A 27,755-nucleotide genomic window follows, 5' to 3' on the forward strand; every position below is an offset into this window, starting at 1 on the left:
GAGGCAGAAATAATACCACCTTCCTTAAAACCTCATGCAAATATACAGGCCATAGCCTGCCTTCCTCCCCAGTGACTTGCTTTATCCAGTTTTTCAGGCCATCATCTTACCAACTCCAAACCCAGCACTAAAACATTTATGTGTTCATCTTTTCTGCCTGCCATTGCCTGGGCCTCCCTCCCTTCCTGTCCCCCCTCTTCCCCTGCTTCTCACAAGAAGCTCCTGCTCCAAGGAGGGCAGTTCTTTTCTTCTTCCTCCCCACGAATGCAATGCAGTAAACCACAGGATTATTGGATTTGATCCCGGAAGAGGAGCTAGGAAATGCTTTGGAGACAGTCACCCCTTAAGTTGAAACCTTCCTTCAGACACTTAAACTAGGAAAGTCTTAACTTCTCAGCCTCAGTTTCCTCAATCGTAAAATGAAGAGAGTGAACACAGTATGTCCAAGAAATCATTTGATTATGTGATTTCTCATTAAGCTGTAAGCTCCTTAAGGCAGAGACTTTTTCTCTCTTCTTAACATAGTATCTAAAACATAATAAATATATAAAAGATGGATTGATTAGAAATATGAAAATGTCTTATCCCTAAATATTACAAATGGGGAAACTGAGGCTGGGTCACATTAAATTACTTGTCTAAGCTCAAAGAGAATCATAAAATCCAAGTTGGAAGGAACTTCATAGCTCATTTGGCCCGATCGGAACAAAAACCCTCTAAAAAATACCTGACAAGTTGTTATCTGATCTTCCCTTAATGAGAAGAAGTCTACTGGCTCTGGAGGTAGCCCATTATTCTAATTCTTAGCAACTTGGGAGGGGTCCTCTTTTATTATACTTAAATCTGCTTCTTTGCAATTTCCACCCACTGATCTGGTTCTATGTTTGGGGCTAAGGAGAACAAAAAAAAAAGTTCCTCAGATGCTTGAAGATGGCTCCCATCAGCCCCCACTAAGTTTTCTCAGGGCCTCTGATTCTCATTCTCCCTTTGCTTCAGTCCTTGCCTTTCTGCCTCCACCCACCCAGGTACCTTCTTGGCCCCCAGAGAGCAGAAGCCTCCAGGATTGCTGGAGCCCAATCTCCTCTGCAAAGCCTTCCCCAGTTATCCCGGCATAGGAGGACCCCACCCCCATCATGCTCCTAAAGCACTTAGTGTCTGGATTACTCATTTAGCACTTAGGATAAAACCATAGAATCACAAAGCTGGAAAGGCACTCAGAGGCAATCAAGTCTACTATCCCCATGCAGGGATTCCCTCAATAGTCTCTCCAGTCAGTGTTCAGAAAACTAGGAAACTCACTGCTGCCTGAGACAGCCCCATGACACTATGGGACAGTGCTAGTTAGTAATCAATCAGCAATCATTTATTAAACACTCACTAAAATCCTCTAGGCCCTGGGTTAAGCACTGCGGATAAGAAGAAAAAGCTCAAAAAGCCCCTAACTTCAGGGAGCTTACATAAATGTTCCTTACACAGAGCCAAAGCCCACTATTCTGTGGCTCCCCCACTCTGCTCCCACTTTTTTCTTCAGGGTCCAAGCAGAGCATGTTTATTCCCTTCTGTAGGGCAGCCCTTCCTCAGCCCCTGTAGATCCCATCCCCCAGCTATACAAAGTCTGCTCCTTGGTCCTTGATGAAAAATCATTTATTCCATTGCCCTGGTTTTTTCAGTTAAAGAAAATCAGAACCAGATAGCAGTGAGAGATACAGAATCGGGACTAGAGAGCATGTCTAACAACCATGTCCAAAAAATAATTTTTTTCCTTCCTTCCTTCCTTCCTTCCTTCCTTCCTTCCTTCCTTCCTTCCTTCCTTCCTTCCTTCCTTCTTTCCTTCCTTCCTTCCTTCCCTTCTTCCCTCCTCCCTCCTCTTTTATTCCCCCTTTCCTTTCTCTTTCCCTTCTTTCCTCCCTCCTTTCTTTCCTTCCATTTTTCCATCCTTTCATATTTCTTAAGTGCCTAACATATGCCACCTAAGGGTCAGTGTGGTATAATGGATAGAAAGCCTACCTAGGATTCAAGAAGTCCTTGGTGCAAGTCCTACCTTTGACACAGATTGTGCAAGTCTGGATGGTCATTGACCTTTTCAGACAATTTCCTAAGGCCATCAGTTGTAGCACAGGAGCCAATCTGCATTGATAGAGGGAATTATTTCATTGGGAGTTCCCTACACCAATGGAATCACTGGTCTCATAAAGAAATAAATGTTCGAGGCACCATGCAAAGCAGAGGAGCTGCAAAGATGAATCACAACCGATTCTGCCCTCTAGGAGCTTACATTCTACTGAGATTGGAGAACAAGCATTGGATTCAGAAGATCTATGGTAGGTCCTGAATCTCAGGCTTATTAACTATTTTATCCTCAGTACAATCCCCAAACTGCCTGGACCTCAGTTTATCCATCAATAAGATGGTAATAATAATATTAGCAGAACAGTGTACCTCATGTGGTCATTGTGAATGGGAAAGCACTACCAAGAGAGAAGCTAGAGATATTATACCATAATTATACTCTGTTTATACACTGCTTGGCAGTTTTTTCTAAGTACTTCCTGTATGTTAAATCTGGTCTCCATTAATGTCAGGTGGTGAACTCCCAAGACAAGGAACAAGTTTTCTATTTATTTTACTCCCAAGGTGCTTTTCACAGACTGGTGCAAACATTAAGTGATCAATAAAGGCATGTTCAACAGTTCAACTAAAGAAAAAATTATGAAGTACTTATTGTGTGCAAGGCCCATTGCTCAACACTGGGGAGAAAATAACAATCTCTGCCTTCAAGAAACTTACAGCTTAAGATAGAGGGATGCTTGTCTTTGGATCTGTCATGTTTGGAAAGATCTATGGCACCGAGGGATAGTAGGACAGGAGCAGAAGAGATCCTAGCAAAGTGTTTTAGGATAATTGAAGCTGGGAGGTGAGGAGTGACCTTGAAGTAAGATAGCCAAAGTACCTCAGAATGAGAAGGATCTTCTAGTCTATCTTACACTGAAATAGAAACCCTCTACAAGACCCCATCAGGGGTCAAACAAGCCAAGTTTCTTCCATGTAACAGCCCTCCAAACAGTTGAAGATATAACCTGTCTCCCCATGAGCCTTTTCTCCTCCAGGCTGAACATCCCAACTTCCTCCAATTCATCCTCAGAGGGGACCAAAATGAAGTCCTCCATCTATTTCTAGCCTATCATTGTGTTTCCCAAATTATGCTGTAGAAAGCTGAATGTGATACTCCATTATCAGTTTGATTGGGTCAAAAACTAGCAAGAAAATGACTTCTCCATGGTCCTGAGTTCTTCGCTTCCATTGAATCACCCAATTCTTCTCTTGTTATCTTGGTTCTCATATCACACTCTTGATTCACATTGAACTTGCTAAAACATCCAGGTCTTTTTTCAAAGAAGCTACTTTCTAATAACCCACCCTCCCCACATTATAGTTGTGAAGCTTTTTTAAAAAAATTTCATGTATATAGTTAATAAGAAAATGTTTTGCATGACGTCACATATATAATCAATATAGTACTTACCTTCTCAAGTGATGAGGGAAGTATTGAAGGGAAGGAGATAATTTGGAACTCAAATTTTTAAAAATTGGAAATTAAAACTTTTTAATGTAATTGAGAAATGATTAATGAAATAAGTAAAAACATATTTAAAACAAATGACTTTAAAATTTATGTATATGATAGATTGATCCTTATTTAATTTCATTGTCTTATATTAAGTCCACTGAGATCATTTGGAAGCCTGCCTACAGCATCCAATGTCTTACCTATCTCTCCTAGATTTCTGTTATCTCAGATTCGATAAATATATTACCTATGCTTTATCCACACAATTAATAAAAATGTTAAGCAGAACAGGGCCAGATATAGATTCCTTTAGTTCTTTACTGAAAACCTTCCAAATTGATATTCAACTATTAATGACTATTCTTTGGGCTTCACCATGTGACCAATTCTAACTCCATCTAGTTGTCCTATTATCCTCCCTGGCATCCCTCCATTTTGTTCATGAGGATGGCATGAGAACCACTGTGAAATACTCTGTTAAAATCTCCCTAAACCACATCTACAAAATTCCACTGATCCACCAAGCATAAAAAGAATAAAAATTCACAAATAAATAATATTTATATTATAAATATACAAATATAAAATATTAGTTAATTAGTTAAAGCACTAATTAAAAGATGAATGAGTAAATGAATGAATGAAACATTAATGTCACGTAATCTGCTCTTGATGAAGCCATTTGGTCTCTGTGTAATCAGAGTCTCTTTTTGACTATATGTTCAATAATCATTTCCGTAAATAATACCTGTGATCATATGCTCTAGAATTCTGCCAGTCAAATTCACCACTCTATTATTGTTTGCTGGCAACCCTCTTACCTTTTTTGGAGAGGAGGGGGGGCAGTTTCTAGGTCTACAGTACATTCCCTGTTTACAGACACTGGCATATGGCAGAATAACATATAGATTCAAGTCCTGCTTTTTAACATCTATGTGATCATAGATCACTTAACATAATATCACTTAATTCCTCAATGCCTCAAGCTACTCCTCTGAAAAAGGGGGATAATAATGTAACTCCTGCCTACCTCAGAGTATTAGGAGAAGAATGTCTGATAAATCCTAAAATTTATATTAATGTCACTGTTTTTCAAAGATCATTAGGTGTGGTTCAGCAATGACATTCACAAATTCTTTGAGCACTCTATTCCTCTGGCACGGTGATATTAAATCATCATGAGCTAATAATGATAGCTAATAATAACTCACATTTATATAGAGCTTACTATGTGCAGGCACTGTGCTGTTTTAGAATTATTATCTTACTTGATCCTCCAAACATCCTTCAAGATACTTGCTGTTCTTATCTACATTTTACAAATGAGTAAACTGAAACAAAAAAGTTTAAAGGACTTGCCCAGTATCACAGAGCTAGACATTGGGTTTGAACGGAGGTCTTCCTGACACTAGTGCTCTATCCACTGTGATAACTAATTTCCCCTTATAATTCACTTATTATATTGGGTTTTGACTATTAACCATTTTTGTTATTTTTGTGTCTGGTCTAAAAAGCATTTTCCTTGACAAAAACAAAAAACAAAATTTTAAAAAGCATTAAGTTCTGCTTTTTCTTTTTTACTGATGGTCACCACCATTCCAACCACCCCATCAAAGAGATTATCCTTTCTTTTATCTTATTTCCCCCAATATTAAGGGGGAAAAGATTTTTGTCATCCTTAGTTTTTCATGTGAGCCTCAATCTATTCTACACTTAGCCCTCTTCATACTCTTTCTCCAGGACCATGTTATGCTTTGATATTAATTCTGTTACCTATGTTACTTTTTTGGTCTGAATAGTGAGATTCCTATGCATCCACATCAGCTTTTTGGGACAGCCCTCTCTTTTCCTTCTCACTCTATGACTTCTGAATGTCATTTCTGAGAATTTCCCTGGGTTAATTTTCTCTGTATAACACTGACATGGGATTTTCCTTATTCATCCTCAGAACCCTTTGAAATTAGATGTCTGAAAATCCAGAGTACAATGTAAAATTGGGAGAATAGCATCAGGCAAAAGTGAGGAGAGAACACGTTTCAGACATCAGGACTGTTTACGTGAATGTACCTGAACAAGAGAGGACACAAATTTGGGGAAGTGCCAGACACTCATTAAGTATGATTAGACTATAGTATATATGGAGGAAAGGGAATTAAATAAATTTTTAAAAAGGTGGGTTGGAGGCAGAAGGTCAGCGACTTTGAAAGCCACATTGAAGAGGCTACATTTCATTCTGGAAGACGATGAGAGACCATAGAATGGGAGAAGCATGGTTGGAGTTATACCATCGAGAGATTCTGGCAGCTATGTGAAAGATATATTGCAATGGAGGCAAGCTAAAGGCAAGGAGACCCCTTAGGAGACTAATACAACAGTAAAAGTAAGAAGGTGATGAGGGACTGAAGTCGAGTGGTGGTAGACAACAGAGATAAGAGAAAGTATATATGCAAAAAATATTTCCAAGATCGAATAAACAGGCCTTTATAAGTAACTGCAGGGGTAAGGGAGTGGAGAGGGAAGAGCATAAGGATACCACAGTTTCAAATCTAGGGATTTGACAGTGCCGTTAATGAAAGCAATCAAGTTGGAATGAGGGTCAGATAGGAGAAAAAGTGGAATGATGAAGTCACTTTGGGACATATTGAGACTCAAGTGAGAGTAGACAGAGATCCAGCAAGCAGTGGGAAATGTGGGGCTGGAACTCAGGGGAGAGGTCAGTGCTAGAGAAATAGATTTAGGAGTCATCCGTACAGAAGTGATAATTGAAGCCATGGGAGAGGATTCAGTAGCTGAAGTAAATTGAGGAAGCAACTGGAAGCTAATTTCAGCTCTAAAAAGTGACCTGTGTGAAACTTAACCAAGAAACTGGAATAAAGGGAGGGAATGGGGTGAGCTGACTCAAGAAAAATGATAGAATATCAAAGTAGAAAGGGACTTGAGAGGACATTGAGTCAAACTATCTCACGTGACAAATAGGGAAACTGAGACCCGGAGAAGTCAAGTGACTTTCCCAAGATCCCATGGGACAGAAATGAGACTCAAATGTGGGTCTTATGATTAGAAGGAAGTTCTCCTCAGAAAAAGATCTGTAGGTTTTAATAGCCCATGAGATCAAAATGAGTGAATCGGCAATGTCAGAGATAGATTATGTGAATCTGTATTACTGGAGACATAATGTCCAGCCCTAAGGAAGTGACAGCATTAGTGCATATCAGAGATAGCAAATGGGTAGATATCTTCAGCTCTGGGTATTCCATTAGGAAAAAAGTGATAAGTTGGGGGAGTAGTCAGTATGGTAAGGTTCCTTGAGACAGGGCCATAATGAACTGAAGGGACTAGGGATGCTTAGCCTGGAGAAGAGAAAGCACTTGGGTGGGCAAAATAGCTGTCTTCAAGTATTTGAAGGGCTATAACATGGAAGAGGAATAATACATTCTATTTGATCCCAGAGGGGACAAATAAAAAAGTAATGGGTAGAAATTCCCCCCACCCAAAAAAAGTCAGGGAAAATTTCCTAATGTCGAGAGCTCTCCCAAAGCAGAATAGGTTGACTCAGGAGGTGGTGGGCTCCTCCTTCCTGGAGGTCTCTAAGCAGAGGCTGGAGAACTACCTGTAAGCTACATTGTAGGGAGGATTCTTATTCAGGTCCAGGTTGGACTAAATGGCCTTGAGATTTCTTCCAACTAAGACTTTGTGCCTCTTTTGACTCTAAGCCCAGTTCTTTTTCAGGGAGGGCCTCCCTGCAGTGACTTTTAAGAACAAAGAGAAAAAGCATATCATTTCAGAACTGGATTGGTGAAAGGCAAACCTTGAATTTATTTTCCAAAAAGACAGACTAGATTCTTCAAAGCAAAGCCCAGTGATTCTGACCTCAATTCTTGGCAAAATTCTCAAATCCATTATTAAAGGGATTGTCAGTGAACAATTGGTGAAGGAAGCTATGATCATTAGGAGCCAACATGTTTCTCAAGTACAGAGCTCATGCTAGACTAACTTCATTTTCTTCTTGACAAAATTACTTGACTGGTAAATTAGGGGATTATAGAAAAGCACAGTATACCTAGATTTCAGCAAAGAAAAGGACTTCATAAATATCCTTGTAAATAAAATGGAGAGATATGGGCTTCCCAATAACAATGGCTGAATATCAGATTCAAGGAGTAGTGATTAATATATTGCTGTACTCTATGATGAGTCTACTGAGTAGTGTCCAAGGGTTCTATCATGGCCCCAAACTGTTCTATGTTTTGATCAATGATTAAATCAAGGGAAGATGACATGCTGATTAATTTTCAGATTAGAGGAATCTAATTTCTGGGCACTTAACACAGTGGGTGAAATACTGGACTTGGAGTTAGGAAGACTCCCCTTCATTAGGTCAAATCCAACTTCAGACACTTCTTAACTGTATGATCCTGGGCAAGTCACTTAACCCTGTTTGCCTCACTCCTCAACCATAAAATGAGATGAAGGCGAGAATAACAATCCATTCCAGTATCTTTGCCAAGAAAACTCCAAATGGGTCATGAAGAGTTGGACACAACCAAAGTGATTCAACAATAACAACAACAAAAATCTAATTACCAAGTTACAGTAAAAGATAGGATGTCAAAGCCAAGAACTAAAAAGATACTGAAAGGTTGAACCTATTGGAATAATGGGGATTAATGTAATTTACCCTCAATTTAGGTTCAAAATATGGGTTAAAAAAGATCTGCACAAATATGGAATGGCATGGCTAAGCAACAATTTATGTGAGAACAATCTGAGAAATAGGCTGAAAAGGAACTGACAGCAAGAAAGAACAGTCCAGACATCTAATCCCAATAGGCTATATCAAAAACCATAGTTTTCAGAATATCCAAGTGGTACCAGCCCCCACCATCCACTGCCTTGGTCAGACCCTATCTGGAGGAGCCTTCAGTTTTGAGAACTACATTTAATAATCCCACTTTCAATCTACAATAGGAGAACCAATATGGTCTTGGGGAAAGAATGCTGACTCTGGAATCTGAGGCACTGTATTCAAAGCTTGTCCCTGATGTTCATCTGTATGACCTCAAATAAGTCAGTTAATAACTTCGAGCCTCAGTTTCTTCACATGTAAAATAAAGTTGTGGGATCAGATGACCTCAAATGTCCCTTCTAGTTTTAGCTCTAGGATTTTATAATGCTTTGAAAAGGATGACTCAAGTGAGAGAGAGGCCCCCAGATAATGCCATGTAAGGTATAAGGAAAGTTGAAGGAATTGCTGAAGAAAAGGTAACTTAGAAAAGACATGACAACTGTCTTCAGGTACTTGAAGAGGTAACATGGGAAAGAGAAAGAAATTAGATTTTTTCTGCTTGGCCCCAGAGGGCAAAAGTAGAAGCAGGTGAATTACTACAAGGAAGCAGACATCAGCTCCGTGAAAGGGAGGGAAATACTCAAAAATGAAGCTGTTCAAATGCTGCATCCTTTATCTGCAGAGGAAGTGGATTTACCTCACTAAAGGTTACATTTCTCTGGAGGTTTGGGGATTATTTATCAGCAATGATGTGGGGAGAATTTCTGCTCATCTTGGGACTGGGCTAGAGTACCCCTGAGGTTACTACTAACTCTGATTCTTAGATTCTAAGGTTCTAGGAATCTTAAAGTCCTTGAGCCTCAGTTTCCATCCATGTGATATGAGATTAGATTAAATGATCTCTCCACAGGTAATATTCTATCATTCTGTGAACCTCACACCCAGAATTGAGGAGTGATAGCTGAATACATGGAATGGCGCTGGATCTATAGACAATTCCAGTCATGAAAGTTGGACACTGCTGGCAGCAAGAGCTGAGAGACTATTTGAAAGATAATGCAATGGGCTCCTTTGCAATGGCCAGAAGTGACCAAGATACTATTATCTTGGTGAGCCTTTACTTCCCACCTCCACATCTTCCCCCATCCCTCCACACACCCCTCCACACCTCTACATACCTCCCATCCCACATCCCAGTGAACATTTTCTAAGTTCTCAGGAGAGAAATCAGGAAGGGGATGGTAGGACAAGGAGCTTGAGCTGAGTTTCTGTGTCTACTTTTCCTGTGAAGAATAACAGGGAGGTGTGGTGACAGGTCTGTTTTTTCTAGGGCTGCAGACACAAGGACCCAAGGAATTTGATATCAGCAAGAGAACTCCACTTATGATTCAAGGCTGTCTAAAGTACTTTTTGACTCGGAATACATTGCTAATTCTATACCCTAAAGAGATCAAAGAAAAAGGGAAAGGATCCATGTGTACAAAAATATTATAAGAGCTCTTTTTGTTATAGGAAAGAACTGGAGATGAAGGGATGCCCCAAAGTGGGGAGCAGCTAAACAAGTTATGGTATATGAAGGTGATGGGACCCTATTGGGCTGTAAGAAATGACAAAAGGGCCAGTTTCAGAGAAACTCAGAAAGATTTATTTGAAGAGATGCAGAGTGAAGTGAACAGAACCAGAAGAGCAATTTATACAGTGACAATCACATTGTAAAGACAAACAATTTGGAAAGACTTAGGGATTTTGATCAACACAATAATTCATCATGGTACCAGAGGGTCAGTGATAAATTATGCTACTCACTGACTGTTGGAAAAATAGTGTTGCAGGAAGGAAGAAAGGGTGGAAGGAAGGAAGGGTGGAAAGAAGCAAGGAAGGAAGGAAGGAAGGAAGGAAGGAAGGAAGAAATGGAATGGAATGGAAACAGAGAAAAAAGGAAAAAAATATAGAGGGAAGTAAAAAGGGGTCCATTCAAATGTTTTTTAATACATAGAGAAGAATAAAAGGAAGTTCATAAAGGAACAGACAACACAGACAATTGGGACGGTTTTGAAGGTTACAGATTGGGTTTATTATGTACTTTTACAAAAACAAGCTGTATGTAATAGAGACTCACAATCCTCTTTTGCAGTTTTACTTTGCATTTAGAAATGTTCTTTCAATTTTCTTTCTTTTGTGCTGTGAATATGCATGTGCATGTGTATGTGCATACACATATATGTGTGTCTGTGTCTGTGTGTCATGTGTGTTGGGCTTAGAATGTTTTTTAATGCAAAGGGGAGCTTTGGGCTAAACAGCCAATTGCTCAAGAGACACCTTCTGGCTGATTCTCCCTCTCCCTAGGGCAACAGTCACAGCAGAGGCACCAAGTTCCCAACACTCAACTTACACAAGAAAATCAGGGTCATGAATAAAACCAACCCCAAATCACTACCACTTTTGGGTCCACATACTCTTTCTCCTCCACCTACCATCTTTCTTTCTAATCAAGCATTAAATCTCCCTTCCAAACTCTTTTCAAAATCCATTGCCACCAGGAAGCTTCCCTGAACTAAATGAACTGAGTCCCAATTCCTCCACTCACTACAGCACCTCATTAAATAGCATATTGTTTATTCATGATTCCATGCTCTCTCATGATTGTGTCTTATATTCTTTCTAAGAATAGGAGCTACCGTCACCACTGTCAAATATCGGCTTTCCTGAAGAAAAGGGCCATGTCCATGTGCTCAGGCTGGTACTAGAACAAGGAAAAAGCAATGCAGGAAACCTGTTCCAGGAAAGGGCACTGATATTTCCATCAGTATTGGGGCTATGCTCAGTGAACGTATTTAAATGGAGAGAAATAATGCATCCATCACTGATATTTCTCTAGGTCAGCTCCTGTGTTTCTGGGAACACAGAGCAATTAGCCAAATCCAGATAGCACCTTCTGAGACCATTCCCTTTCTTGTTGGGAGGGTTTAGGAGCCTGACTTTGGGCATCCCCCAAGGGAATGGTCATGCCTTTTCCATCAGATCTGTATCTCCTCCAAGGATCATAGGATCGCAGAGTTGGAAGAGCCACTGGAAGTCATGTCATTTAATTAAGTCATGTTGAAGATGAGGAAACTGAGACCCAGAGGAGTGAAAGGACTTTCGGGGAGTGACAGTGCAGCAATCTGACCTCAGGTCCCTGCCTCTAAATCCAGCCCTTTTAATATTATGCCATATTGTAAAACTTGTGTCTCTACCATAAATTGGAAAATTCCTTAGGGAAGGAACAATGTTTCACTCATTAAACCAAGAGATACCTGATGGACATCTTCTGACTCCTCCATTAATAAGGCCACAAGCTTTCTAGACAGGAACCATATTTCCTCCATCAGTTCAAAGTCTCCTATATCTTCCCATCAGTAGGATTTTATCTCCTTCCTTTGTTTCTTCCCATAGTACCCAGCACCAAGCTCCATACACATTGGGCTGTCACCATGGTTTGGACTAGTGACTTATAAAGAGATGTACCAAATGAGATTTTAGTCTATTCTCATTCCTTCCTAGAGTCAAAAGACTCCCATAACTAACCGTGATTGTATGGCTCCTTCTTCATCCCTCTAAGGCATTGCCCAAATGAATGGAACAGCCACAGGAAGGTATCCTCAGCTGTCCCAGACCCACTCACCCTTGGATCTCCTTTCCACCCTCTGCCGTCTCCCCACTTCTCAGCTACCCTTTGACTTCCTTCCTCCCAACAAAAGGTGAGGACAACTCAGCAGACAGAATCACACCCTGACACCGAATTAAAACCAGAAAAAAATCCTCCCAGGGAAGAAGCTACCTATCAGATCTGCTACAGAGCTGATGTCAAAAGTGACAAAGGGGGAAATTGAGAAGAAAAAAAGTCAACACCAAAATCAAGAGAGACTCCGTTAACAAAAGCTCCTATTCCTGCTTCGCTCCAGCACCTTTTGGTGATATCTCATTTAATCATTTGCTGGGCAGAGTCACTGCATAAATATTTATTTTCTCCAGGAAGTGCTAATAATATCCCAGAGGGACGTGCACCTGGATCAGACCAAACCAAGTGGCTCTTGGGGAAGGGTGGAATGAAACTGGTGGAACCAACCAATGAATGATGGTCTGCCCAGCCTCGGCTTCTCCTGCTCAGGAGAGGACCCAAACCAAGATTTTTGCCATAGTCATTCCCTAATTCTTGGCAAAGGTAATGAAATCCCACAAAACCTGAGGACCTTCAAAACTTTCTCTTGGATCCTCTTTTCTCCTATTTCAAGGGTATTTATCTTGGGGACTTTATCAGCTCCTGTGGATTTTATTATCATTTCCAGATGATTCTTAAATTGATTTGTCCATCCCTAATGTCTCTCCTGACTTATATCTTACAATACATTAAGATATCTTTTTTTCTTCCATTGCTTCTCCATTTCCAAATTTCCCATTGCTGTAAAGGGCACCATCCTCCTCCTAGTTACCCCAGGCATTATCTTTGACTTCTCACTCTCACTCCCCATATCCAATCAGTTGTTCAAACTTGTCATTTCTATCTTTGTAACATCTCTCTCCTTCTCTCTCTGACACTGACCTCATTACCTCTTGTCTATACTATTGCAAGATCCTTCTGGTTGATCTCCCTCCTTCAAGTCTCTCCTAATTCTTGATTCAATTCTCATCCTTCCTACAACTAGCTGTCAAAGGAATTTTTCAAAAATATAAATCTGACCATGTCAGCTCCCTATTCAATTAATTCCAATAGCTCCCTATCCCTTCCACATTTAAATACAATCCTCTGTTTGCCTTTTAAACCCTTTACAACCAGCCACTTTCCTAGTCTTACACCTTGTATGTCCCTCAGCTGCATGTACTGTTTAAACCAGGGCCTCTTGCCTCCTTGCTATTCCATCTCCTGATCCTGGCCATTTTTACTGGCTGTCTGCCATATGTGGAACACTCTCCCTCCTTCCCTCTGCCTCCTGGATTCCCTAGGTTCCTTCATATCTCAGCTAAAGTGTTACCCTCTCCAAGAAACCTTGGTCTCCCATGCTTCTATTAATCACAAGAAATAGATGGATAGATAGATAGATAAATAAAAATATGGACTAGACTTATAATCTCATTGTTAAAAAGAGCTTCCAAGTCAACAAAAATTTGCATACATGATACATAAATGTATACAAATATATCATATCATATATCTCTAAACATGTAAATATATATAGCAAGTAAATACATAAATATATAGAGAGGGTTCATGTTGTAGTGAATAAGAGGCAGCTTTCAAAGCTAAAAAGACCTGGGTTCAAGTTCCAGTTTTGACTGGCTGTGTAATCTTGGATAAGATTTCACCTCTGATTAAGGCCATTTTTTAGTACCATAAGTTTGAGAAACTGATTACATGTATTAATATAAGGATTTTCTCACCTAGGAATTTTTCTTACCAGTGAAATTAGAGGTCCAATCCCTATCCTTCTCTGATGTATGTTTTTACAGACAGAAGGGTAAGAAAGAGAGAGATGCTAGTAAATAAAGATGGGGATTGTGGGGGAGAGATAGAGACAGAAACAGAAGTGAAGAGAGAAGAAAACAGAAAGGAGAAAGACAGAGACATAGAGACAGAGAGAAAGAGACAGACAGAGAGAGAACTGAGTTGTACAAGAGGATATTTTATATACTGAATTCTAAGGAAACAGAGATATCCTTGTTGGCCAAAGAAAAACAAGACAACACCCTATCCCAACTTATCAAATATAATCTTTAGACAGCTCTCAATTATTCTCATTAAATAGAATGAGAGCTTAGTGGACCATTAGTGATGAACCCAGAGAGGTTAAGGGCCCAGGGTTGACACTACAATGAAAGGGCCACAGCATTCTCTCCAAATTCTCACTGTCTTTTAAGAGCAAATCTGCCATTGACATAAAGCCATCACTTCTACTTCATCCTATGTGCCATTTTATACACCCACCCACTATAGCAACCAGGGCTGAGGAGAGATCCATACCACATTCTAAACCAGATTACCATCCATGCCCAGAACAAACAACACCACGGGATCTCCAAACCAAGAGGAACAACCAAGAGATACCTGGTCTAATTCCCAAATAATCCTGCACCCTCTCTTCCTATTCCTAATGACAAAACCACAGCATTTAGGAAGAGAAGTATGTGAAAGGAAAAAAGGAAAAAGAGGTTAGCAAAATGGGATGGGAATAGACTAGAAGCCAGATATGATTAGGAAATAGAGTAAAGAAAGAAGAGAAGGGGTTAAAAAAGAGAGAAGAATTGGGGAGACAGAGAGAAGAGAGAGAAATAGGGAGAGAAAGAGAGAGAGAGAGGCAAAATAAAAGAGAGAAAAGAGAACAAAAAGGAAGTAAAAAAGAAGAATGTAGAAAAATAGGGACAAAGATAGCAGCTAGGAAGGGAGGGACTATCCTTAATATCTTTCCTTCTCCTACCCCCTCTCCAAGTTCCCATTACTTTGAACTCTGCTCTGGAAACACCTGGTTATTACCCAAACAAAGATGACTGGATGCACAGAGGCCACTTGGGATTATGGGGAAACAGCTCTACTCATTCATTGCAAACTTGCATATTTTTTTTGAGAGGCAGCAATCTGGCAGGCGGCAGTAAATGTTACAAAAATAATCATACCCTTTTAACCCATTCCATTGTTGGGAATATCCCTTGAAAGTGTTCTTACAATAAAAAAGAACTATTCGTTCATGGATTTTCACAGCAGCATTATTTATAATTGCAAAAAAAAAAAAAAAAAAAAAAAAAAAAAAACTAGAAGCAACCTAAATGGCCAACACCAGGGAAATGGTAAATAAATTGCAACACATTAATGTAATGGAATTCTATAATGCAATTAAGACCGACAAATATGAGAAATGCAAAGAAATCTAAAAGGCCTTTTATGAAATAATGCAGAGTGAAAGAATAAAAGGGAAAACCGAAGAAACAAATAGTTGGACCCATTGGATTTAGATTTAAAGCTGAAAAGCACCTTCTAGAGTCATCATATTTTATATAACATGAGAGTCAGTTGAAAGAAGAGGGAATGCTTAGCTTGGGTAAGAAGAGGCTGATAGGGGAGAGAACTAAGAACCAGAGAAGGGAAATGAATTGGTTAAGGTCATGTAGGCAGTTACTATTGATGCCTTCAAAGAGGAAGAGTGAATGGGAAAGAATGGATGGATCAACAATCCTGAGGGTGACTTAGAACAAATGAAAAATTGTTATGACATTTTACTTGTTGAAATTCATATATTTAAATCTAAATAGCCTTAAGACAAGTTTAATTAGTTGTATTGTTGCTTAATATTAAGTTTATCATAAATCTTTTTTTTTAATTTCAGAAACAGAGACCACTTACCTGAGGCAAAAGCTTTTCTCGCTTCTCAGCAAATGGACAGACCTGTGAGATGGGAGGTAAAAAAATCATCAGAGGTGAAGGGCAAAACAGATTTTGGACCTGTTTGGACCTAATAAGTACCCACCCTAGAATTCTAGGACCCGGATGGATTCTTCCCCCACTATCTTATGAATCAGTCCCTTCTTTATCCCAGAAGCACCAAGGAACACACAGAGGGAAAAACTTTTCCAGATTCAATTACATTCTATTTAGCCAGTCTTCACTGAGTACCTTACTCCCGCGTGCCAGGATTGAGTGATGTGGAGACCTGGCTCAAACTTTTAAATTGTGGAAGGTTAAAAATGGAAAAGAGGTCACTATGAGCTGTAGGGTAGACTTCCTGGGGGAAGTGGGCTTGGATCTGAGCCTTGAAGGATACATCATATAAGGAAAGCCAGAAAGAGGGGAGTATATTAAAGGAGAAAAGAATGGGCTGGGGAAAGAGTAATAAGTCTGACATGTTACATAGAAATAAAGAGAGCAGGTTAGCAGAGTGAAAGGCTGGAGTCTTTGGGCAGAGCCTTGAATGCCAAGCACAGCAGTTTCTTGGGGTCCCCCTGAAGTCTCACACATCTGCCAGACTTTTCTGGTTCCAGCAACAGTGCCAAAGATGGGGAAGGCATGGCAGGGAGGGAGGGATGCTGGGGTGGTGCAAGAGGAGAAGCTGCCAACTGCTAGTTCTCCTGCCAGGCGGCAGAAAGTTCTGGTTGGAAAATGGAAATGAGTACTGGGGGTTCTCCCCCTCCCTTTTCCTCTACTTCCTCCTCCCTTCTCGCCCTGGCCCTGGAAGACTTGAGAGATTGATCTTAGCCGAGACAGCAGAGATAACTCGATATAATGAACTCCACTCTTTCTCAGTTAGGAGCTTTTAAAAAATTGAAAAGGGAACTGAGAGTGGATGTTGGGGGGGAGAAGCTGTTCTTTCTGGTCCATAAGTCATCTGGACCCAATCCTCTTCACCCCTGAACCCCTGAGTTTAAAAATGGCCCCTGGCTGTCCCCAATCCTCTCCCAACTCTTCTCCCCACCTCCCTTGGGATACCTTGTTGGAACAAAGGTGAAAATTATCCACTTTCTATTACTGGCTCTAAAATTATTTCTTTGAGGTCAGGAACCAAATCCACCAGGAATCCTGGGCTGTCTTTTTCCTTCTCTGGCCCTTTTCCCATCATCGCTTGAATTCCCCCAGTCAGTATGAGGTAGAAAAATTAGGCCCAATCAATCTCTCTCTCTCTCTATCTCTGTCTGTCTGTCTCTCTTTCTCTGTTTTTCTTCCTCTCTCTCTCTGTCTCTCTTTCAATCCTTGTCTCTGTCTGTCTCTCTCTCTCTTTCTGTCTCTCTTTCTTTCTTTCTCTTTCTCTTTCTGTCTCTCTCAATCCCTGTCTCTCATACACACACACACAGACACACAGACACACAGACACACACACACACACACACACACACACACACACACAGAGTGCCTTGCACTCCTTTCTGTTTACATTGTATATATCCTATATGGACAAAGTTATCTGCATGCTGTCCCCTCCATTTGAACGTATGCTCCTTGAGGGCCAGGACCATTATTTTCCTGTTCTTTATATCCCACCGCATAGTGAACACTTAATAAATGCTTGTTGACTGACATGTTGATTGTTCTCAATGAGCAGACTGCCTCCCACTACCCCTGTCTCCCACCAGGTCACACGAAAGTGGGAGGATTAGACTCAGTCTGCTGGTCTCTAATTGGCAGAAGTAGGAATGTGGGAGGGAGGGAGGAACTACAGAGAGGCTTTGATATAAGGAAAAATTTATTTATGGAGATGTCCAAAGGAAGAGAGATGAGCAAGAGCATGAGGAATAGATCAGGAAGAGAGGGAAAGGGAGGAGGAAGGGGAAGAGAATAGCCAGCATTTATATAGCACTCTGAGTTTTATAAAGCACTTTACAAGTATTATCTCATTTTATCATCATAACAACCTTAGGAGGTAGGTGCTAGTACATCTGTACAAAATATAGAGAGCACAGAAGGAAGATAATTTCTGAGGAGAAGGCATTGTAGCTGAGGAGACTGGGAAAGGAATCCTACAGAAAGTGGGATTTGAGCTGAGTTTTGAAATGGAAGCTAGGGAAATAAAGAAGCAGAGAGTTGGGAAGGTAGAGGATACCAGACAGGGGGCACATCTTAGGCAAATACAGGAAGAAAGGAGGCAGAGTTTCATACTGAGGACAAGGAAGCACAGGGCACGGATCAGATTAAAACATAAGAACACTGGAAAAGTGGAGAGGAGCAAGATTGTGAAAATCTTTAAATGCCCAACAGAGGGCTTTATACTTGATCCAGAAGGTAATCGGAGGGCACTGCTTTATTGAATTGGAAGTAGTTAACATGGTTAAACTTATCTTTAGAAAAACCACTTTGGCAGTTGAATGGAGGCTGGATTGGAGTGGAAAAGGAACTGAGATAGAGAGAGCCATTAGAAAACTATGCGCTAATCTGGGTAAGAAATGATGATAGTCTGTGTTTGGATGATGGCTGAGTGAGTAAAGAAAAAAGAACCTAGAGCAGAGATCATGTGAAGGGATAAGTAACAAGACTAAGCAATGAATGTGACCAGTGAGGGAAATGGAGGATAGTGAAATTAACGGGGAAATAAGAATATTCCACACTGACTAGAGCAATAATTCTCAAAGTATGGTCTAGGGACTTCCAGAGGTCCCCAAGACCCTTTCAGGGAGTCTACAACATTAAAACTATTTTTCATATTAAACATAATAAAATGTTTTAATTTATAATATGATAAATGTCAATAGATAGAATCCATGTAAAGAAAATATATTTGGGGTCCCCAATAATTTTTAATATTATTCAGAGGTCCTGAGGATAAAATTTTGAGAACCATTGATCTAGAGTATCCCAAACTGCAGAGATCAAAGAGGATGATGGGTGGGGAAAAAAGGGCCAGTGGATTTTGCAATTAAGTCACTGGAAGGTAATTTTAACAGAGTGCTGGAGAAGAAGACTTCTGGGGATTGAGGAGAGAATGGAGGATCACACATGAACTATTGTAAGAGGGGAAAGCAAGATCGGACAATGAGAGGCCAGACTTAAGAGCATAGCCATATTAGCCCTTTGTGATATGGAGCACAAACCAATTTTTCCCTGCTGTGTTCTAGCCCACATGTGAAATTTTAGAAACCTGTTCAGAACCATATCAAGTGATGATGTAGCCTTCTAATTGGCCACATATCTAGAAGAGCTGATACTTCAAGAGGTAATGAGCCAGAATTGCGCTCACATACAAAAAAGATGACCTAATGATATCTCACGACTTCTCTTCTTGGTTGTTAGTGAGGCTAGAACTACTATGAGCTGCTTGGCAGAGCAAACTTTGGGTTTTATGTGGCTATCAGGAGAAAGAGCTCTCAACCTAGGGAGTCCATGGATAGATTAGAGGATTCTGTCAACCTGAAAAGAGAACTCTTTACTTCAAATACAATTGATTTTCTGTGCAATTCTATGCATTTTATTTTATTCACTTAAAAATATTATTGAGAAAGGATTCGTTGGCTCTACCCAACTGCCCAAGGGAGACATGACACAAAAATATTTAGAATCTCTACTCTGGGGGTCTAATTAACCTACTTGTGTCTGTCTGTGTTTCCTGGCTGACCTCTTCCCCTGCAAAGATGCCAGACCCAGTTTTGATGTCTCCAGGACTTATGGACCTATAACAAGGAATAGTCATAGGTGAAGGTAGAATTGATAAGGATCAATTACAGAATCTAAAAATATCAAAAGTAGAAAGCTGCCAGGTCCAATCCATTCTGAAAAAAGGATGTATTCAGGAAAATACTTGCTAAAGTGATCATTCAGCTTTCCCTTAAAGAGCTCCAATAATGGAGAAACAATTACCTCCCGAGGCAGCATCACTTTCCACTTTGAGATAATTCTAATTCTTTTAATCAAAATGAAAATTTATTTTTATAGGTTCTATCCATTGTTCCTAGTATGCTTTATGGGGCCAAATAGAACAATCTTATCCCTCTTCATCATGGAAGCCTTACAGATACTTGAAGATAAATATGCTATCCCTACTTCTACAACTCCTAGTTTTCTCTTAGCTAAGTGATATCCAAAACAGGCAACTAGGTGGCACAATGAATAAAATATATGGCCTGGTATCAGGAAGACTCATCTTTTTGAGGTCAAATCTGGCCTCATACATTTAACTAGCTGTGTGACCCTAAGCAAATGACTTAATCCTATTTACCTCACTTTCCTCATCTGCAAAATGAGCTTGAGAAGGAAATGGCAAGCCACTTTAGTATCTTTGCCAAGAAAACTCCAAACGGGATCACAAAGAGTTAGACATGCCTGAAAAAAACTAAACCACATTACCTAAAAACATTCTTCTTAGTTTAGAAATACTGTCATAAAGAGAAAGAATATTAGTTTAAATATATGTTCTTTATGAGATCTTCTTGAATATATGTTCTTGAAGATATGCTAAAATTTTATATAAACACATACTTTCACATACATTAGTAATGTTATTTGATAGCGATAGCTCTCTTTCTCTACCTATCCCTCCCTGGTTTGAGTATTAGTATCATATTTCTCTCATAAAATAATTTCAGTAAAGCTCCTTCTTTAAAGGTTTAAAAAATTCATATTAAAAAAAAACTCAAAATGCATTTGGTCCAGTTCATTTGTGACTAGCTCATTTTCTTTTTCAAGGATTAGGTATTTATTTCTCATTTTCTTAATCTGATTACTTTATATTTTTTGTAGATATGCATTCTTTTCAAATTGTCAGTAGTGGGTTTGTCAAGCATTCATCTACTGTGTATGATTGTTTCTGGGCCATGCTTATGTAGTCTGTTCCACTGATCTAGTTTTATATTTTTTAAATAGTACCAAATGGTTTTCATAATTACTGTTATGTAATATAGTTTGAAGTCTTGTAATACTATGCACTTGCCATTCCTACATTTTCCATTATTTCTTTTTTATATTCTAGACTTTTGTTTCTTCAAATAAATTGTCATGTTTTTTGGTCTATTTCTGTTAGTTTGGTACAGAACTGAATTTCTAAATGTATTTAGCTACCATCATTATGTTTATTATATTGACATATCCCATCCCTAATAGTAAATTATTATATAATTTTTAGGGGAGGAGCCATCATGTTCAGGAGTATAACTAGGAAACTGAATGTGGAGTTAGCACACAAAGGGGATGTCAACTGGATACTGAAGAATGTTATAAGCCTCTAAGAGCAGCAGCAGCCTCAGCAGCTTCAGGATAATAATTTTTCCTCAACTCCCTTTAAGCAATTACCTTACTGTGCCCAGATCATCTACAATTTCCCAGTGGTCGATGAAAGCTGAGCTAAGGTAGAAGGCTCCTAACCACATTATGGGAGCTGATTGGTGGATTTATTATATATCATCCCTAGGGACGCTCAACCTAGTGAGCTTAATGGGAGAGAAAGGAAATGGGTGTGTCATTTATAACAATGAGGGAAGATTTTTAAGGGGGCAGAGGGAAGAAAAGAATAGGAGAAGGGAGAAAGAACACTGAAAAAAGGTGAGAAGAGAAAGCTGAAGATAGAAAAGGGAGGAGAACAAACAACAGAGGAAAAGAAAAGAGAGGACAATGAGTAGTAAATAGAAGGGGGGGTGGAATATGGGAGAGAGAAAAGGAGAAAGATGGAAATAGTAAAGAGATAGAAGAGAAATGCATTAAGAAAAGGGAGTGGACTCAATACTACTCCTACTTAGCTTACTAGCTCTGTGATTTTCAGCAAGTTTATCTTATCTTTTTTTTTGCCCATTTCAGCACTATATTGTGGGAGCCTCCCAGAGTATCCCTTGTTTTCATAGAATCCTAGGATGTTAACTTGTAAGGGACTTTGGAAATCCTCTAGCTCAACTTCCTCATTATAAAAGGAAGAGCTTTAGAGAGCTTTAGTCACTTCTCTGAGGTCACACAACTAGCTGGTGTTAAAGCTAAAAGTTTTTGAGATTTCCTGACTCCATGTTCAGCCCTCTTTCTTTTGTACCATATTGATCCTGAACCAGATCTTGGGCACTGGTTCCAGTCAAGGAGTTCTTCTTCATAGATCCTACGTGAGGTCTGTTCTCTGTCCGCCAACTGCCTGATGAAAATTGCAGGGGTGACATGAAAATATGGCATCAGGGCAGTTTTCAAAGATCTGCAAGGATGCCTTCCTCTGAAGGAAGCAATCCTATTTCCAAAGGATCAGACCAAGATTACTAATGCATATCATACCCTCTCAAAAAAGATTACCCCAGAATACCTGCTATCCCCGCCATAGCCTGACTCTGGGGACCAAGAGAAAAGGCAAAGCAAGTTGTTATAACAATAATAAACTATAAGATTTCTTTCCAACAACTATGTGTGGTAAGTATCAGATGTACATGAAAATACTCTTGCATAGTATTTTCTTCAACCTAGGCAAAATACAAGAGCTACGAGCACGTGGAAAGCAGGATGAGGAGGAACTGGCCAAAGTGACCACAAAGGATATTGGAGGGGGGAATGGTTATGCCTCCAGACAAATGTTGAGAAGTTCCAGGGTTAAGGTGGGAGTTTTGGAAATTGAAAGTGGCCGACTGACCAGCAGGTTTGCGGTAGGAGCTATAGGACCATGTAAAAAGATCAGAATTCAGACCAAGAGAGTATAGGAATAGTGGCAGGGGCCCAGATGCCAGCTAGAGAGAGCAAGCTGGCCCCAGGAGGGAAGCAGGTGAGCCGTGAGATACAGACCCTGCCTCTGGTTTCTCTAACATTACTAGGATCCTATTAAGGTTTGCATTATATAGGGATTGTGACTGAACCTCTGGGGGAAAAGGAAAACAGAGTTTTCTAGAAAGGAGAGCTATAATTATTGCTTTACTAAAGAAACTCAGAGACAGGTCCCTTTCTGTTTTTTACTGCCTTTAATAAACCTGTCCAGTGGTTAATGCTTTTGTTAGCCTCAGTGCTTGCAGATTCTGGTGTTCTCAGGGGACTTTAGGTAAGGCTCAAACAAAACATGGAGATTAGGATTACAGAACAATCCCCAAAACTGAATCCAATCCACGTGCCAAATGCCAGATGGGTCCAACACTTAATCAAGTCACACACTCATTTTGTAGGTGAAGAAACCAAAGACCACAAAAGTTAACTTGACTCAACAAGATTACACAGTTCAAAAGAGTCTCTTCTATAGCACCTTGCCATTTGCAAACATTTTCCTCTATGTACATCTTCCCCAAATTGGAGAGTTCTCTCAGGTCTGGTTTTAATGGTCCAGCTCCATATGCCCTAGGAGAATTCCTTTACTTAGGGCATTTCCCCCAAACACACATGTACCTCTCAGAGCTCCCCAGTCCTGAGAGGCTGAAAGGGAGGCTCCCTGAGAGGCCCACCTGAACTAAGAAGGGCATCCTAATGTCTTGATGACTGAAGAGAAACCACAGACTCTGAATATTTCTCAGCTTAGCTAGCAGCTTGGCCAGGTGTGAAATTCTGGGAATTTGGAACGAGGAGCCCATGGAACATGTACAAGGAAATAGCTGGCAAAGCTGTGGGAGAAAAGAAGACCCTAAATTTGGTACAAAATCTTAGCTAAAGGGATTGGAAAGGGGGTAGGATCCCATTGAATCTTCTAAATGCCAAAACCAACAACTCAAAGAGTACTGACCCCTTAGGCATTTGAAAGTATGAAATCAAGTCCTAGGTCTTATATTTATATGTGAACCTCACTCTCCTCATCTGTAAAATGGGGTCAATGGCACTTTCATTACCATCTTCTCTAGATCTCAAAGTAAAAAGAATACTTTCTGAACTCCAAAGCTTTATTAAAATACAATGGTTTGATATGAAGCAAAGTGGGATTGTAGTACAGGTGCCAATTGGTGTTTTGTTAGGAGCCGTTTCTTCTTCTGGAGTTTCCTAGGTCAACGAAAGCACAGGGACCACTTGGGAAAATTATGTCAAACAGAGTCAGTCTCACATGTAGGATGAGAGGGCAAATTTCATTTCACATACTCCCAGGGAAGAGAGAAAGCCATTCCGGCCCCATTTCTTTTCCCCCTTCCCTAGACTCTTTGGCTGGTAGAGAAGTAAGATTCCCTTCTTAAAGAAGAGTCTCTCGATTGTATCCTCAGGAGAACTTAGACTTGGGGCGTAAGGGAATGGGGAATTAGAGTTTTTCTGTAAAGAGGGACTGGGACAAATTTCCACAAGTTGAGGGTGGGTTGGTGGCCATTGATGGATCCTGGCAAACTGAGGACTCCAACTTGATCTTGTAGTTGTGGAATCAGAGGCAGTTCTCCCTCTTTGGGCTCCCAGTGGGTGGGGACTTCTTTGGATTCAGACTTCCATCATCCTGGAAATGAGAGTGGGTTCTGTTTCCTCCCCATCCTGAGGCCAGAGACTGAAAGCAACCCCCCTCCATCTGCAGGGGACTGGAGCACAGAATGTCAGAACTGGAAGAGACCTAGCCTTTAAATTGTAAAAGTTAGAACTGGAAAGAATATAAGAAATAATCCATCCCCCTTTGCATTTTATAGCTAAGAAACTGTGGCCCATGGAGGTAAAAAGTCTGGTCTGATGTCACACAGATGATACAAATCCAACAGACTTAGAACCCAGGCATCCCGAATCCCAGCCTGAGCGAAGAAGGAAGAGCCATCTACTGTGTAGAATGAAAGAGGGGCCGGTGCTTCACAAAGCCCCTGCCCAAACCTCCCCCCAAGACCATTTCCCATCCTGTACTGGTTCAGTCCGGTAGCCAGTGGCCAGACGGAAGAGGAAACCTGGCTGGGACCATCAAACACCGTTTGATGTTGGGTGCCTAAAAAGGAGGAAGGAGAGAGAGGCTGGGGATAAGGGCCACGCTCAGAACTGGAGCCAACCTTTGATCATTGCCTTTGGAAAACTCCCCCTTCCAGACCTGGGTTGTTCGTTTGAATATCACAGGCAGTCCCTGCTCTGGTTCTCCCCCTTCTTAAAGGGACAGGCTCATCTCTCCCAGCTCGGCTCACTGAGGGATTGGCCTGGAAGACATGATTGAAGAAAAGTGGGCAGAAAACGCTCCAGGGCCATCCTCATCTTTGAAAGATCCTGATGAGGAAACTGAGGCAAACAGCTAGAGAATGTGGGAGGCTGGATTGGAACTTGGGTCTGCCTAATTCCAAGCACACTTTAACCACTGAGCTACCCAGATTTCTCTGAAGAAGAGAAAGAAGAGAAGGTCTCCCTAGGTTTGGTGGGCTTCCAGACTAATCTGGAGGAAGGAGAGGAAGTCAGCTCATAAGAGACTGGTAAAATAATAACACAAGACCAAGAGAGAGGCAGGAGACAGGATGGGCCAATATCCATCCAGTGGACTGACAGTGGGCTCTAGCAGATTAAGGATATGAGAGAACACTGTGCATGAGCCTCAGGGAGAAGGGCATTATGGGAAGGTCCAGCTCCCACTGTGTTGGGAGGTTCAGCAAGAGTCCCAGATGTTTTCCAAGGGAGGAAAAAGAAGATGAGAGCTCTCCCCTCAACTTCTATATTCTGATTTGTCTGAAAGTCATCAGGCGTGGTGAAAGAACAGTTCCCCCCAGGATGGGGGGCTGCTACAGCTTCTGCCCCTTAACTGAGCACATTCTTGTTTCTTTCATCTGTAAAGTGATGGGGTTCGATCATATGGTCTTGAAGTTCCCTTCTGGGTCTCAATCTTTTGACATTATGAGAGGGAGGGAATCACAGAATGATAGATTTGGGTGGGGAGGGATTTCTGAAGTTCTAGTCAAACCCCTCCGTCTTGCTTTTATAGGAAACTGAAATTGAGACTTACTCAAAGTCCCATGAGATGAGATTTGAACTCAGATTCAGTGACACCAGAGTCAACCCCCTTTCAGTTGAGCCACACTGCCTCCAATATGTGGTCAATATATATGAATGTGGGCTTAGGCTAGAGGGGACCATGGATGTCACTGATGCAATAGATAAGAGACCTGAGTCTGGAGTCAGGAAGACCTGAATTCCAATCCTACCTCCTGAACTTAGCTTGTGATCCTGAGATAGTCACTTCACCTCTCTTTACCTCAGTTTCCTCATTTGTAAAAAAATGGTACCTTAAATAGGATTATTGTGGGGATCAAATGAGATAACCCATATCATCTTAGGTGGCTATAATGATCAACTCCAGCCCCTTCATTTCACAAATAAGAAAACAGAGATTTAATGAGTAACTTGAACTCCTCATCCTGCCTCTCATTGTTGGGCTGCTCGCATTTAGGGCAGGGACAGCTTCACAAATATTATTCATCCTCACAATAACTCTTCAAGGTTGGTGCTATTATTATTCCCAGTTTACAGATGAGGAAACAGGCAAACACCCAGAGTGGAACCCTAACGTGAGAACTTCATTAGAAGAGTTATTTTCTCTCCTTTCCTGCCCTATTCTCTGCCTGAATAGAACTGCCTTTTCAATAAAGACAGCTCAAGAGACCTGGCCACTGGCCTTCCCTTGCCAATCCCTGATGGAGGCTAACTAATGATTTCCCCTCCTGTGAGGATTTACTGGATTCAAATTAGACCAAGGGGAAGAATATCGACCGGCTGGTTGGGAGGTACGGGAGAATTGGGATGTCAGATCTCCAGCTCTTGGACAGAGCCCAACCTGTAGCCTGGGATGCCCAAAGTGAGTGGAAGATTCAACTTGAGGAGGGTGATGGCAATGGAAGCAATATTCATATGTCCAAGATATAGGGTGGAGGGCAGTATTAAATAAGTCCGTGGTCAGGAAGAACAGTTCTCAAATAATACCTGGGCTGGGCTCTTCCTGTACGTGGAATTATTCAATACAGGCCCTCTAGAGTACAGTCTTCTCATGTTACACTCCTTGAGGGCAGGGTCCGTGTCCCTTTCCATCTTTAACGATAACTCCCATTTCTTCGTTTTAACAAAGAACAACCTTCTGAGGGAGGAAGTGCAGGAATGATTAGCCCCATTCTAAAGATGAAGAGACTTAGTCTTAGGTAAAATATCTGCTAAGTGGCAAGTCCCAGACACAGAATCAGATCTTCTGTCTAGTTTCATCTTTGCTGTTTTACTAGCTATTTTCCCATAAGTGCTAAGTGCCAAATAGTGCCAAAGATTGGAATCCATGGAGGAGATCAGGAGAACCCAGGTAATGTTGGGGCATCTGGGCCTGGCATCCCTTAATAGTCTGTATGCCTACAATAGGAATCAAGCTCCATCTGGAAGCAACCTGCCATAAATTAACATTAGAAACTCAGGTTTACCAGACCTGAGTCCAGAGAATTTGTTAATAAAGGCCCAATTAATCAATCCATCAGCAACAATGTGGGTTTGGGTTTTTTAAACTTCACTATGTGTTGTTGAGGGGGAAGAATCTAAGAACTTTTGTTCATTGCCTTCCCTTCCCTTCCCTTCTCCTCCCAAATCTTTCCTTTTCTTCCTGTCTTTTTAGGTCTTCTCTCTTAGGGCATGGAATAGGTCCCACATCTTCTCTAAGGCCCTTATTAACTAGCCCAGCTCCCAGATTCTCCCCAGTCTCTGTCACCTTAGGCCCAAACATCCCAGACTATCACATCTGAAAGGGAATTTAGAAATCTGCATCATGGAGGAGAAATGGAAAATAGAAGGAAACCCAAAGTCTGAGTCTGTATCTAAGCAACAATCACCACTACAACTCCCCCAACTTTCAGCTTTCATTTGAACATTCCCAGTTATAGGAAACACGCTATCTCATGTAAGAACTCATGCCATTCTTGGGCAGTTATGATTATTTGGAGGATCTTCCTTAAATCGTTTTCTCTAGAGCTTATTGCTTCTAGTTCTCTCTGGAATCAAGTAGAAGGTTCATCCGTCCTTTAAGTGGTAACCAGGAATCCTGGATTATCCATTTGCTGCCTGTATTACTTTCGGCAAGTTATTCCCCTACACCTTGGCTTTCACCTCTGTGTAAAGATGGG

At 40.7% G+C, this 27,755-nt stretch overlaps 1 protein-coding gene across 5 annotated transcripts in view; it reads right to left on the reverse strand.

The window, feature by feature from the left end:
- The window catches only part of LINGO1 (leucine rich repeat and Ig domain containing 1), a 493,542-nt gene that overhangs the window by 315,711 nt on the left and 150,076 nt on the right, over positions 1-27,755 (reverse strand). For all 5 annotated transcript variants that reach the window (XR_004232585.1, XM_031956817.1, XM_031956818.1 and 2 more), the window contains one exon: positions 15,727-15,768. The gene's annotated coding sequence lies outside the window, so the exon portion shown is untranslated. The remainder of the gene's footprint in view (positions 1-15,726; positions 15,769-27,755) is intronic.

The sequence above is a fragment of the Sarcophilus harrisii genome, chromosome 2, assembly GCF_902635505.1.
Source record: "Sarcophilus harrisii chromosome 2, mSarHar1.11, whole genome shotgun sequence".
Lineage (NCBI taxonomy): Eukaryota > Metazoa > Chordata > Mammalia > Dasyuromorphia > Dasyuridae > Sarcophilus > Sarcophilus harrisii.